The following is a 16,021-nucleotide window of genomic DNA, read 5'->3' on the forward strand; positions in this document are numbered from 1 at the left end:
AAATATCAATAACAAGTTTTAATCACATAAATATTTAATTGATTCTGTTAGCAAGCTGTGATTTCTACAAAGAAATTTGACCGCCCCCCCCACTCGAAAGTTTATGGGGGGGGGGGGCGGGATTGATACCATCGCCCCCTCCCGATCCCACCAAATCGGCCAACATACTAGAGGAGGGGTGAAATATCTAAAAAAGGTTGAAATATAAATAATTAGTATATATTATTAACATAAGTAATGAATTCGTATACAAATTGTGTGAATTCTATACTAAAATTCGTCGGCCGAGTGGGGGGGGGGGGCGATCGCCCCAACCGCCCCCCCCTGGATCCGCCAGTGGACAGGTGTAGGTGAAGTTGCATTGACCAAATTTCTCATTAACATACTGCAATAGACCTGGTAGTGACACAGATAGGGGTAGTGGTATGTGTGTAGACCAGTGGTTCCCAAACTGTTTTGGCTCGTAGACCCCTTGTCATGTTTTCCAGTATTCGGTAGAGAATCGAAAGAAAAGGGAGCTGCATCTTCATTGAACATCGAATGTTTACCAGTCCAGGGTTGTGATAAAACATGCAGCAACAACGGCAATGCTGGTGAAGAAGGTGCTTCCTGCTACACTTGTTGCTAGCTGAACGATTGTGGTTCCCTGGTAAAAAAAGTGCTTCCTGCTACACTTGTTGCTAGCTGAACGATTGTGGTTCCCTGGTAAAAAAGGTGCTTCCTGCTACATTTGTAGCAAGATAAACGATTGTGGTTCCCTGGTGAAGAAGGTGCTTCCTGCTACACTTGATGCTAGCTGAACGATTGTGGTTCGCTGGTGAAGAAGGTGCTTACTGCTACACTTGTAGCAAGCTGAACGATTGTGGTTCCCTGGTGAAGGAGGTGCTTACTGTTACACTTTTAGCAAGCTGAACGATTGTGGTTCCCTGGTGAATAAGGTGCGTACTGCTACACTTGTTGCTAGCTGAACGATGGTGGTTCCCTGGTGAAGAAGGTGCTTCCTGCTACACTTGTTGCTAGCTGAACGATTGTGGTTCCCTGGTGAAGAAGGTGCTTCCTGCTACACTTGTAGCAAGCTGAACGATTGTGGTTCCCTGGTGAAGAAGGTGCTTACTGCTACACTTGTTGCTAGCTGAACGATTGTGGTTCCCTGGTGAAGAAGGTGCTTACTGCTACACTTGTAGCAAGCTGAACGATTGTGGTTCCCTGGTGAAGAAGGTTCTTTCTGCTACACTTGTAGCAAGCTGAACGATTGTGGTTCCCTGGTGAAGAAGGTGCTTACTGCTACACTTTTAGCAAGCTGAACGATTGTGGTTCCCTGGTGAATAAGGTGCTTACTGCTATACTTGTAGCAAGCTGATCGATTGTGGTTCCCTGGTGAAGAAGGTGCTTACTGTTACACTTGTAGCAAGCTGAACGATTGTGGTTCCCTGGTGAAGAAACATGACGGTTGTTGTGTTGCTCTCAACGACGAGCAGAAGGAGACGGATGAAGAAACGAGAGAAGAGGCCAGTAGTTGGATCATAGGTTGTACTGCAGATATACCTGATACGAGCACCTCAAACAGCAAGATTGGTAAAGAAAACGTTGGGTCTGCAACCAAGCTAGATTGCTGCACCAAGGCGATTGTCAAGAACGTTACTTGTGGAGCTTCGCAGGGAGAATGCAAACCCATCAACAAGGTGAAGCACAAGCTCCAACAAACGTTGCCCAGATTCTAAGACCAGTGAGAAGAGCCTTTGGTGGTGATTTTGAACACATATCGAAACCTGATCACCAAGTTGAGAGACCTTTGCAAGTTGAATGGAACCGACAAGTTCTAAACCCAACAAACGAGTGGCCAGCTGCTAAGACTAGAGAGAGAAGTCCTGATGTTAATCAGAAGACTCCAATCAGAAGATTCCAACGGAGCCTGATGCCGAAGTTGAAGTGAAGTGTTACCAGCCTACCCCACAAGCATGTCCTCCAGACAAGGCCGAAGCTGATCGCGTGTCCCACAATTTACCCTCTTGTGGACCTGAAACCCATCCTTCTAATCCTTCTCCACAAAACCCTACGAAGAAAACTCTTAAACCGACCCTCTTGGTAACCCCGCTCCTTACACCCTATACCTCTCCATGTGTCAAGTGGCTTCCCTCAGTACCGAACGACAAGAGAGCAATGCGACCAAAACGTCACTGCAACAGGATGAAGATCAACTGAAAGAAAAGAAGAAGGCGGCGTTTGCGTAGTCCAACGTACATGATGATGCAGCCACGACATCATTACAGCCACTTGAAGACCAACTGGCGGAGAAGAAGGCGACTTTTACTGAGTTCAACATGGATGGCGATGCGACCACGACATCGATGCAACCAGATGAAGACCAACTGGAGAAGACGAAGAAAGCGACAATTGCTGAATGCAACGTGGATGACTTCGTCGAGCTTAAGAGGCAAGCCAACTGCCACCGATCGACCCCCACCTACAGCGATGAAACTTCACATCCAACGTCATGAGGTGGATTCTGTCCGGGACGGACAGATAAAAGGAGGGGGCAGTGTAATAAACCTGGTTTTGACACAGATAGGGGTAGTGGTATGTATGTAGACAACCGACGCAAATCGCCCCCAGGCCAGTGCTAGATGAGCGGTCAATTGTGATGAGTTACGACGGTCAGCCAAGACAGTTCGGGAAGGATCGGATTGGATTTATTGGAGATTAAACCTTTACGTTATTTTAAAGCCCTGGGTTGTCCAGTTAAGTTGGTGGTGTTGTGTGGTGCAGTTTGCAGAGAGTCTGGATAGTGAGATTCGTTACAATACTTTAGACATTGGGTCATCAGAGTCCACTTCTGAAATAGTCAACATCAAGACGCATATATACCCTAATAGCATACACTTAGGAAAACATTACCATTTCTTAATTGTGAACCTTAAAACTCACAGGTCAAGGCTGAAAGAGAAGACAACTAGGCTCTAATCAAATACAAAATAAAATTAAGTGAGTTGTCTTGCTTTCATTTCAAAATTACAACCACAAAAAATAATATTAATCTGGCCTGAATATAAAACATATTTAGTCTAATAATATTTTCATCTATAGGGAAAGTTTTGGTAGCAAGGAAATGAAAACGCAACAGAGATAAAAACAAAAAATGCAATCTGTTACTATTGGCAACGGTCATTTAGAAGCAAATTAAAAGGCAGATAAGTCATTCTATCTCAATAGTTCTAGATATCTCGAAATGTGCTGAGCTATCTCCCCGGATCCATTGTTTTCTCACTAATACATCCAGTTTGAAACTCGCCAAGCGATACTATCAGTCATGTTGAGTTTTGAATGGGTTAATCTAGTCTTCTGATTGATTCAGTTAACCCATAACGTCCTCAATTCACGTCTGATAAAAAAGATTATTATTTCAATGGTCAAATGATGTTGATATCCTTTTTTTTTTTAAGTGAACTATCTTTGCCGCTCCAATTATATACTTTAACAATCACATTTTTGACATAAAAAGATAACTTGAAAAAGGGACAAAGTTTTGGTTAACTTTAATTTAAAATAATTTTTATTTTGAAAAAAAATCGCAATCTTAAAAAAGAAAATAACTCGTTAAGTATTTTAATAACACACATTATAGGGGTACCACTGATTTCCTCGTCACTGCTAAACAACGTATAGATCTGGTAAACTAGAAAAGATATTGAACATCCGACATCATGATATTTTAGACCGTTTAAATTTCTGATACAACGGCTACTTTTTTCTTTTCTGTAAGCGAAAAATTAAATTTTTAAAATTAGCTATTCAATCAGTTTTTTCATAAAAATACACCATTTTTACAACTATACTTCATTAATAGTAACAAACACAGGAGGCTATTTAGTAAGGGAAACACATACCCCACTATATTTAGTAACACATCTATGCAAACGGTTTTGTGTCAACATATTATTTTTTACAATTGTATTGCTAAGTTAAGTAAATTCTGTTATACTAACTACTACATTTACACAAAATTGTTTACTTTAATTGTAAAGAGAAAAAAATCTCTTTAGTGTGCATATAAGTTGAACATAATTTAAAACACAGTACACAGTACACTGAACTAAAGGAAGGGGACAATAGGTTTTTTTTAATACGAAAATGACCCTTTACAGAACAATTATATCAACAAGAAAACCATTATATGACATGAGTTAGGCCAGGTACACATCGCACTTCTCCTCCACTTTCACCTACCTCTTGATCTGCTGGACCGTTGGGGCACCACACAAGATCTGCCAACCTTCTTTCTCCATTCTTCTCTGTCATTTGCCTACGATAGAATTTCATTCTGATATTCTTTCTGAAAATATTGAAACCTCTTTTTACCTGCCTGAGTGGACCACTTCGGGGGACGTTTTTAAGTTTGTGTTTGTAACCTTGTTTATTATGTGATAGGCACTAACACTACACTATTTTCCCATTCATCTTTACTTGACATCTCCGCCCCCTTCCAATTTCCCGCGCTTTTACTCCAGCGTAGCCCATTTCTTGTCTGCCTCGATAGAAAACAACATCGGACAGATAAGTTCACTTAAGCCTATTTGGTGTTAATTGTTTGTTATTTTTTGATTGTTTTGTAGCTGATGAAGGCCTCGTGTCCTAAACGTCCTTCATTTTACTTGGTCCCGAAGGGTTATATACATGCATGTTTATCGTATTTTCTAGTATTTTTAACACAATTTAGTTAGTACAATCCTGCTCAGCGCAATACAACTCAAAGGGAACAATGTACATTTGTGAACACACCATATTTTATTGATCCGACACATTATTGTCCAACTTTGCATTCCATTACATTAGAATGGTACATTCATGCCTGGCCTGACATAGCCATTGTACAATTTTATAGTTCCTTGTTTGTTGTTTTTAAAGGTTTTTTTTTTTTTTAAAATTCTACTTTATGTGTACAATGTTCTATTGAGTGAGTGGGTATTTGTTCTCGTAAAAATGAGATATGGACCTTGCGTACACATAATATAAACATGATGTACACCGCATGCTAAGGAGTTTCTTCTGAAAGTGACTAAACCTAAACCTTAATAGAACATACTCGAGATTTCACGTGGTGAAACCTAGGTCTCAAGAGATGTGTCAACAGGAAGTTTAGTTATACAATGGATTCTTCAAGATTTAAGATTCTACATAGAACAGTAAAAATCATGGTAAAAATTTAAAGGGAGTTAATTAGAAAGGAAACGTTTAAAAGTAATTTGCGCTACGAAAACTTTTGGTTTAAAAAACCTATATAGAGGAGATAATCTTGTTTCACGGTCTACAAATTAGTCAGTATAAATCTTCTTGTTTTGTCTCCCTTTTTAAAATCTACTATTGAAAGTTATATTGTGTACTTATACTGTTTGTTAAATCTTTCATGAATTCTACTTGAAGAATTTTACAGTTTTATTTCTTTAAGAAAATTATCTCACTTAAACCAATACCTCTGGCAGACTCTGGACATTGGGTTATGAGAGTGATCTTCTGAAAAAGAAAAAGAAAAAAAGACTAAATGGTTAAACGATACGAGGATGTAAAAACTTAACTGCTGAACCAGGTATCACAAAATGATTTCACACTACTAAGTTAAGATGATATCTAATAACAGGAATATAAAATACAAATACACTCTCAGAGGTGGCCCCCGAAAAGTCCACACAGGGGTCAATGCACAAATTTCAGAAGCTTTGAAGTAGAAACTATCAACATCACATTGTCAATGATCAGATGAGATTGTCAGTTTATCCCACGGCCAGAGAAGAAATTATCAACATCACATTGTCAATGATCAGATGAGATTGTCAGTTTATCCCACGGTCAGAGAAGAAACTATCAACATCACATTGTCAATGATCAGATGAGATTGTCAGTTTATCCCACGGTCAGAGAAGAAATTATCAACATCGAGTAAGTGGGAGAGAAAGATAGAGATTGTGAAGAGAGAGATAGAGAGGGAGAGAGAGAAGGAGAGGCATAGATAAAGAGAGAGAGGGAAAGAGGGTGGGAGGGAAATACATAGATAAAGAGAGGGTGGGAAAGGCAGAGAGAGAGAGAGAGAGAATAGATAGTTAAGATGGATAGATAGATTGATAGACTGATTGATTCATGAGAGAGAGAGAGAGAGAGGAAGAGATTACAATCTATCACATTGGAAAGACAGCCAGACAGCCTGTTCGAGAGTCAGTCAGGGTAACACCCACCTGGAAAGCTCTAAGACTCACCGTAAGAAAAAAGATATTGCCCTTGTACATTAAACGCAAATGTTTTTTCCCTTTGTCTCTCTGTCTGTCTGTCTGTCTGTCTTACACACACACACATACACACGCACATACTAAGCCTAAGCTTAGAAAGTACTTTAAGTTCACAGAGGCCTTTAAAAATGTCTGGGCTAAGATAAATTACAAAATGTATTAATTTTAAACTTCCTCGTTAGTTAATTATGTATATAAAAGATTTGCTGGATTAAAAGGTAGGTATGATTTGTTTTAATTAATTTTTATTTTTTTTTAGCTGCTATTAATTTTGTGTATTCTGTTTGTCCGTCCGTGTGTCCCGTTTAGATAACAAAAACTAGAAAAGATATTGAAAATCCAATTTCATTATAGTTTAGAACTTTCAAAGTTCTGATGCAATGTTGTTTTTTTTTTCTAAAAGCCAGGAATTTTATTTTAAAAATTAAATATGCATGCAGTTTTTTATTAGAAATAGACAATTTTTTAAAAATATTCACTATTAATAGTAACAAAAAAACACGGGAGATAACACTACAATAGGTAAGAGTGTCGTTTTATATTTAAAAAATATTAATGCAATTTTATTTTTCTTCTAAAAAAATATTTAAAAAAATATTTGTATTACTAAATTAGGTGTGTTCTGTTATATAAGGTACTAACTTTTGAAAATACTTTTGTTTTAAAAGCGAACGAATGTATTTAGTAAGTATATAGGTCAGGCATAGTTTAAAACAATATTTAACAAGGAGAGTTTCAAATCTTCTAAGTGAAGACATAGTCTCCATCACAAACACGAAAAGATGTAATCACAGTAAGTTACAAGACAAGATGTAACCTCAGTAAGTTACAAGAGAAGATGTAAGCACAACAAGTTATAATGGAACATGGAATTAGTGCTCAGGGGAACCCTAGTGTTCCGCGATGCCTGAATATGTGTTCCACGAACTACTGGAATAATGAACTAGTAGGCCACCACGTGAATTAACCTCTCTAAAAAAAAAAAGCAAAGTGTTCCGTCAACTACTCAGAATGTGCGAAGTGTTCTGTTAAGGAAAAAGTCTGGTAAACACTGCTCTTGACACATGGACATACTGTCTAATAAGTCATTGAGAGTCATAAGTCAGAGAGCATAAAGGGAGGGTCACGGATTGCAGATGTCATATACAACAGAAGCAGAAAGAAGGGTGAAAATGCAACGTCGCCTGGTGATTACATATGCCCAATCTGCGATCGCAGTTGTGTATCAAGGGTTGGCCTCTTTAGTCACACAAGAAGTTGCAAAGGGAAAAGATCGTCTCTCGAGACGTAAAATGCCACAGATGTCATTGATTATGAGAACTTCATCCATTGTGATTTAACCAAAGTGGAAATACTTTCTTGAGACCTTCAATGAGAGATTGGCCCTTTAGAAAACGATCAATTAGACAATCATTCTATAACACCAGACAAGCCAGGTTCGCATCGAACCATATCTTCTCAATCTTCAATTTATTGAATACATATGAATATTAACAATGTAATAATAATAACATTAATATACCACCGTGTTATGTGGTATCATGTCGTCAGTCGGACTAACAATAAAATAATAGCAGCAAAACTGTTGATACGTCCATGTGTTTTGGTGAGTTCATAACTTTCAATAAAGTTTCAATAACTTTCAATAAAGTTTCAATAAAGTTTCAATAACGTTTCAATAAAGTTTAAATAAAGTTTCAATAACTTTCAATAAAGTTTCAATAACGTTTCAATAAAGTTTAAATAAAGTTTCAATAACTTTCAATAAAGTTTCAATAACGTTTCAATAAAGTTTAAATAAAGTTTCAATAACTTTCAATAACTCTCAATAAAGTTTCAATAACGTTTCAATAACTTTCAATAACGTTTCAATAACTTTCAATAAAGTTTCAATAAAGTTTCAATAACTTTCAATAACATTTCAATAAAGTTTCAATAACGTTTCAATAACTTTCAATAACTTTTCAATAAAGTTTCAATAACTTTCAATAACGTTTCAATAAAGTTTCAATAACGTTTCAATAACTTTCAATAACGTTTCAATAAAGTTTCAATAACGTTTCAATAACTTTCAATAACGTTTCAATAAAGTTTCAATAACGTTTCAATAACATTCAATAACGTTTCATTAAAGTTTCAATAACGTTTCAATAACTTTCAATAACGTTTCAATAACGTTTCAATAACTTTCAATAACGTTTCAATAAAGTTTCAATAACGTTTCAATAACTTTCAATAACGTTTCAATAAAGTTTCAATAACGTTTCAATAACTTTCAATAACGTTTCAATAAAGTTTCATTAACGTTTCAATAAAGTTTCAATAACGTTTCAATAAAGTTTCAATAACGTTTCAATAACTTTCAATAACGTTTCAATAAAGTTTCAATAACGTTTCAATAAAGTTTCAATAACGTTTTAATAAAGTTTCAATAAAGTTTCAATAACGTTTCAATAAAGTTTCAATAACGTTTCAATAACTTACAATAACATTCAATAACTTTCAATAACGTTTCAATAAAGTTTCAATAACGTTTCAATAACTTTCAATAACTTTCAATAACGTTTCAATAAGGTTTCAATAACGTTTCAATAACGTTTCAATAAAGTTTCAATAACTTTCAATAACTTTCAATAACGTTTCAATAACGTTTCAATAAAGTTTCAATAACTTTAAATAACGTTTCAATAACGTTTCAATAACTTTCAATAACGTTTCAATAACTTTCAATAACGTTTCAATAACTTTCAATAAAGTTTCAATAACTTTCAATAACGTTTCAATAACGTTTCAATAACGTTTCAATAACTTTCAACAACGTTTCAATACCTTTCAATAACGTTTCAATAACGTTTCAATAACTTTCAATAACGTTTCAATAACTTCTGTATTTCTGGCTGAAAAATGTTGAAAGCTTTCCTTCTACCTGCCTGAGTGAACCATTGTGTGGAGCTTGATTTTTAGTTTGTAACTTTGTTTCATCTACAGATTTGAATCAGCAGCACTCTACTTTGTATTGGATTCTCTTTAAATGACTCAAGAAGAACAATAAAGTAAAGATGGCTTCCTTAATTAGTTCAATAAATTAAAAACAAATATGTACTGTTAAAGCCAAGATAGAAGAAACTGTTTTTTTTCTTTCTTAGTACAAAGTATCCGTTATGTCTCTTTTGCATATTTCATCCCAGAAAAAAGAAAAAATATATTTAAAATAAAACACTTGAAAAATAAATCACTTTCTATTTTGCGACTTATGATGAAACATTTAATGACGCACTACAAACAGCGATGTCCTCTGTGAACACCGGTACGGACAGTATAGAGGGACTTCTTATGGTCCAACAACTACGCTGGGCAGAGCACGTATCCCGTATATGAGACGAACGTATGCCAAAGGCAGTCTTTTTTGGTGAGTTAAAAGGTGGTCGACGTAACAGAGGTGCACCTCGGAAATGCTTCAAAGACCAGCTTAGGCGTCAGCTTTCCTTGGCTGACATAGAAGAGAGCACCTGGCTGCATGCGGCGTCGGAATGAGACATCTGGAGGTCACTCACGAAGGCCTCGGGATACACATTTGAGACCAAAAGAAAATCTGCTGCCGAGGACAAACGCAGACGACGAAAAGAAAATCTAAATTAACCACCTGCGGACAATGGCTATGCTTGCCCTGGTTGTGGCAAAATATGTAGGTCACAACTGGGGTGCGCAGCCACGGGAAATACTGTATTTCTCATTAATCTTCGGACTCGAAGACAAGCCTTATTATTATTATTATATTAATTAGAATTGTTACAAAATTCTGAACAGATAAAATATGAATAGGTACTTTACTATAAATGAAATACACACATATTTTTTTCATATATATTTAATATATAGCTTGCATTACTCTGTAAGAAGGCCCTATCTGACATCTTTGACAAAAAAAAAGGGCTATCTAAAATTCATGTTTTGCCATAGAAGTGGACATCACTCAATGGATTAAATTAGATAGATTTACAAGTAACATCTTTAAAAAGCTACCTTACTATGTGAGTCATACAGAAATATGACACCTCTGGTTATTGACTTGTTAGTTGAGTCAGAGAAGACAAAAGTCTCCGAGAATAAAAGAGCGTTACCAAAACATAATTTCGTTTCTGCGTCTTCAAATAACAAGTTAAGGGGAGATAATAGGAGTATTACAGGAAGTAATTTGAGTTGCTGATTGATATGAGTATAGTGGCTACATTGACAGTTGTTTTCTGGTGTTCTCTTGATACCAAGCTTTATTGTCGGGTTCAACCTTCGCTTGGACTGTTGCTGTTGCTGGTGGTAGTGTTGTTGTTTTTTAAATTCATATTCAGGTCCTTATGTTGTTTTATATTGGACATGACAATTTCTTAGTAATAGTCCGATGTGTTGGATTACAAGTTTCCTAATTTCCTAAATATACAAAGTAAACAGGAAATATGTAACAAAATGTATATGTTTCTTTGTGTAGCTAAAACTAGATCTAGAGTCCTCTATATAGGTCACGAAACAAAGCCTCATTGAAATATGATATGTATATGTTCACTAACGATGTGGTACTGTTTGGGGATTTTTCGAATTATAATATTGTTATAAACTTGGTGGTGGCACAGATGGGGATAGTGGTGTGAGTGTAGTCAGCCGACGCAATTCGCCCCAGGCCAGCGCTAGACGAGCGGTCAACCGTGACGAGCTACGATGGTCAACCGAGTCGAGTATCAACAGGACAGTTCGGGAAGGATCGCCGACGTGAACAGAGCTCAGGAGCGTCACGAGAGTTATAGTCATCTGACCACCTAGAAACGTCGAGGGGCGTTCTGTCCGGTTCGAGAAGGCCAGTAGGGACCCTATATAAGAGCGGAGGTTGCGCAGTCAAGACAGTCGAGAAAAGGGGCTCAATACAGCAAGGTTCAGAAAGGAGGTTCACGACAAGAGTTCAGAACACGGTCGACTACAGCACAGTTCAGCGGTGTGGTTCTGTACGGAGCATTACGACGGTTCAGTGCGGAGTACTATCAAGTACAGTTGAGACGAACGGCGTCTTGATCTTGGTCTGTGATCGAGTCCGACACAACGAACCCAAGTGTGTGAAGTCAGTCCTGAACTGTTGAACCCAGTGCAAGCCCGGAACGAGACGGAGAGGCCAGTGCAAGACTCGATACGGCGGAACGGTGTTATCGGAGAGATATTTGTTATCTGTACTGTTCTACGTGCTGCCAATTGTACAGTATTGGCTGTTATTTATGGACATTAAACCTTTACGTTATTTTGGAGCCCAGAGTTGTCAAGTTCTTTAAGTTGGTGGTGTATGGTGCAGTTTGCAGAGAGCCTGAATAGTGAGATTCGTAACACTGGTGTCAGAAGTGGGATCGGATCGGAATCGGATTGGATCGGATCTACTATGGCTTGTCTGAAACTGCTGTACGAACTTGAATTTAGAGAACTGAAGGAAGAACTCCGTGGACGAAGGCTGAAGGTATATGGTAACAAGGAAACTTTGCAAGCACGCCTCCGAGAAGACATGTTGGAAGAAAAAGAAGATCCGGACACATATCTTTTTGAAGTCGAACCTAACTTGCTGGAACAGCTCACCAGTAGCATGCAGCAACAGATCACCAGTACCCGTATCATGCTAGAAGAGATGAGTGTGACATTGAAGAAGAACACCGAGGAGTTCTGTAGAGAGATTAAAAAGATGGGTACCTCAGTGAAGGAAATGACGAGCCCCGTGGTGAAAACGATGGACGTGGTGGAAGAAACCCTGTACGACCAAAGAGACTTGAAAGATAAAGGAGCTGCGCCATCGTTAAACAATGAACTACTACCCACCCAAAGCTTTGAAGAAATATGCAGTGACAACGGCAATGCTGATGAATGTGGTGCTGCCTGCGAATCCGAAAACAAGGAGTACAGACTTGTGGAGCCGAAAGAGACAGATCAAAAGAACGCTGAGTTTGCCTACAAGCCTGTTGCTGAGGGACGTTTACATGATGAAAGCTACCAGCGAGGCTTGGACTCTACAAACGTTCGTCCAGATGCTAAGATCAGCGAGAGAAGCCCTGGTGGTGATCATGAGAACCCATTGATACCTGATGAAGTCGTTGAGAGACAATTGCAAGTCGGAAGATACCAGCCAGATAGGCACCTAACAGACGTTGGTCAGGCTGCCAAGACTGGAGAGGAAAGTCCTGATGGTGGTAAAGAGAATCCAAGGCAGTCTGACGTTGAAGTTGATGGACATTTGCACGATGAAAGTCATCGACCAGGTCTGAAACCAACAAGTGATTGGCCCGATACTGAGACGAGAGAGAGAGGTCCTGATGGTGGTGAAGAAAGCCGAATGGAGCCTGAAGCCGAAGACGAGGGACCTTTGCACGAGGAGTGTGTTGCCAACATGCCCCACGAGCATGCACTCCAGACAAGGCTGAAGATGATGACCTGTTCCACAATTCCCTGTCCTGTGGGTTTGAAGCCCATCCCAGTCCTTCTTCGCAAAGCCCTATGAAGCCACCTCTTTTGCCAACGATCTTGGTATCCCCAGCCCTTATATCCTATACCTCTCCATGTGCCAAACGGCTGCCTTCAATACCGAACGACAAGAGAGCGACGCGACCACGACATCACTGCAGCCACATGAAGACCAACTGGCGGAGAAGAAGAAGGCTACTTTTGTTGAATGCAAGATGGATGACGATGCAACCTCGATATCACTGCAACCACATGAAGACCAACTGGCGGAGAAGAAGAAGAAGGCGACTTTTGCTGAGTGCAATATGGATGACCATGCGATCACGAGGTCGATACAACCAGATGAAGGCTAACTGGAGGAAAAGAAGAAAACGTTTTCTGAACTCAACGTGGATGGCGATGAAACCACGACGGCGAAGCAACCAGGTTAAGGCCAACTGGAGGAAGAGAAGGAAACGACCATTGCTGACTGCAACATGGAAGGCTCCATCAAGCTCAAGAGGCAAGCCAACTGCCACTGATCGACCCCCGCCTGCAGCGATGAAACTTTACAGCCAATGGCATGATGTTGATTCTGTCCGGGACGGACAGATCTAAGGAGGGGGCAGTGTTATAAACTTGGTGGTGGCACAGATGGGGATAGTGGTGTGAGTGTAGTCAGCCGACGCAATTCGCCCCAGGCCAGCGCTAGACGAGCGGTCAACCGTGACGAGCTACGATGGTCAACCGAGTCGAGTATCAACAGGACAGTTCGGGAAGGATCGCCGACGTGAACAGAGCTCAGGAGCGTCACGAGAGTTATAGTCATCTGACCACCTAGAAACGTCGAGGGGCGTTCTGTCCGGTTCGAGAAGGCCAGTAGGGACCCTATATAAGAGCGGAGGTTGCGCAGTCAAGACAGTCGAGAAAAGGGGCTCAATACAGCAAGGTTCAGAAAGGAGGTTCACGACAAGAGTTCAGAACACGGTCGACTACAGCACAGTTCAGCGGTGTGGTTCTGTACGGAGCATTACGACGGTTCAGTGCGGAGTACTATCAAGTACAGTTGAGACGAACGGCGTCTTGATCTTGGTCTGTGATCGAGTCCGACACAACGAACCCAAGTGTGTGAAGTCAGTCCTGAACTGTTGAACCCAGTGCAAGCCCGGAACGAGACGGAGAGGCCAGTGCAAGACTCGATACGGCGGAACGGTGTTATCGGAGAGATATTTGTTATCTGTACTGTTCTACGTGCTGCCAATTGTACAGTATTGGCTGTTATTTATGGACATTAAACCTTTACGTTATTTTGGAGCCCAGAGTTGTCAAGTTCTTTAAGTTGGTGGTGTATGGTGCAGTTTGCAGAGAGCCTGAATAGTGAGATTCGTAACAATATAATAATAATAATGTAATAAAAACGCACAAAAAATAACACTGATTGATTCATTCACTGACTGATCTATCAAGACATCTCTTTATAACACTAACGGATGCCAGTTCGTACACACGTTCCTAGTACCAGTTATAAGTACTCGCTAATAAAAGGTTTTGATAGTTCGCTATCTCAACCCGCTATTCGCAAAAAAAAATCGTAAGTTTTATATTAAACCATTGTATTTATTTGTCGGTATTTTCCTCAAAAGTTCACAGGCTATATATGAAGAGTAATTACAAATAACACAAAATTAATACGCCTACTTCCGCAATGGACCTCATTCAGCAATTGTAAACAAACAACTTTTAGCCATGTGATAATATTGATAAAACACAACGTAATTTGTATAGGCTAAATGTTGTTTGTTTACCATTGGTGAATGAGGACCATTGCTAAAGCATATCTATATAATTCTCTTCATGGCTTAACAGTTTGGACAAGAAGAGAAGTAAAGGAAAGATCACTCTTTTATTTCTGCAAGTCAGATGATCTAGAGTTACCCTACGAAAAAAAAAGAGGGGGGAGAAAAAGTAGTATTCACCTCAAGTAATTCTTCATTAGTTTGAGGCTCGAGAAGCTTCTTTCACCAGATTACACAATTACGGGTAATGCATAATGCAGTTATTATTTATCGCGCGTAGGATTGGCGTTTTCCATGTTGAATGACACCCCAAAATGACAATTTTTGTCTATATATTTCAGGAGATTTGTATGAGGTTTCAAAATATTTTAATAATTTCCGGAGATTTCCAGGTCTTTTTTTTTTATATTTTGCAATTTCAGGAGATTTCCTAATGCAGCCCTGTAAAATAGCGCCGGTCGATTAGTTTTCTTTATTTCTCCCGAATTCGACTAGATTTCAATGTTGTCTTACGTCATATTGTATTTTCATTTTCGCTTCCTTTTAGACTCAGTCAAAATAAACAACACTTTTTTTTTCTACAGCAAGGACTATCATCATCGTGAATGCGTTTGTTGATGAGACTATACTCTACTCTGTAGCTATGTCTTTTCTCTAGATCTAGAACTACATTTCTTTTAGACCTAAGTCTAGACTTTAGAGCCCACTTATTGTAAGGGTGAAAGACCACTTGGATTATCAAATCTGTTTTAAGGGACGGAGTTGGTGTAATTTAATAAATTCATGTGTCAGGGCCGGCTTTAAGCATTAGCAAACTAGGCAGCCACCTGGGTCTCCGATGGGTAGGGTCTCAAAACAGGACTCAGAAAAAAAATGTGTAGAAAATAAAAAAGCTAAATTTGTGACCAATGTTATTGATAGAGTACACTATGTTTTAAATAAATTGTGTCATTTTATTGTTTCGACGTTTATTTATTTATTTTTCTATTTCATTTGGGGGCCACCAAATTATCTTCACATATGGCTTTCAATTGGCCGGCCCTGCATGTGGTTCTATAATTCACAGGCTATAATAAATACAGTGTGGGCGTGAGAAGCATTTAATAGTGGTCTAATAAAAAGTAGCAATTAATAAAATCAAGTTTTTTTTTTTTTTTTTTTTTAAACGCAATGCCAAATAAATGTAGTGTTGGTGACCGGGGGAGAGGGGACATTCAAGTGAATTCCACGGAAATGCTTTTGTTTCCTCTGAAGTCTTAACAGTGGTGATATGTGTGGTGTGCCTAATATCGTAGATTGCTTGCCTTTGGATAGAAGTGTGCAAAGGAAACAAAAAACTGGTCAAAGTATTCAAAGTTTCTAGCGCTACAAATTGAGTAGAAAAAGGTTGATCCACTGGTGTGTAGGCTAACATTGAACACTAGAGGATGTCATTACAAGTGTGAAAGCGGGTGTATTACATATTTGCATTTTGAATTGAGAAGCCAAAGA

At 38.8% G+C, this 16,021-nt stretch overlaps 1 protein-coding gene across 3 annotated transcripts in view; it reads left to right on the forward strand.

Annotated features, from left to right (window-relative positions):
* The first annotated feature begins 10,483 nt into the window (after nt 1-10,483).
* LOC106060536 (adhesion G-protein coupled receptor G6-like) overlaps nt 10,484-16,021 on the forward strand; it is a 103,017-nt gene continuing 97,479 nt past the window's right edge. For all 3 annotated transcript variants that reach the window (XM_056031595.1, XM_056031591.1, XM_056031594.1), the window contains exon 1: nt 10,484-10,589. The gene's annotated coding sequence lies outside the window, so the exon portion shown is untranslated. The remainder of the gene's footprint in view (nt 10,590-16,021) is intronic.

The sequence above is a fragment of the Biomphalaria glabrata genome, chromosome 6 (genome assembly GCF_947242115.1).
Source record: "Biomphalaria glabrata chromosome 6, xgBioGlab47.1, whole genome shotgun sequence".
In the NCBI taxonomy this organism is placed as follows: Eukaryota; Metazoa; Mollusca; class Gastropoda; family Planorbidae; genus Biomphalaria; species Biomphalaria glabrata.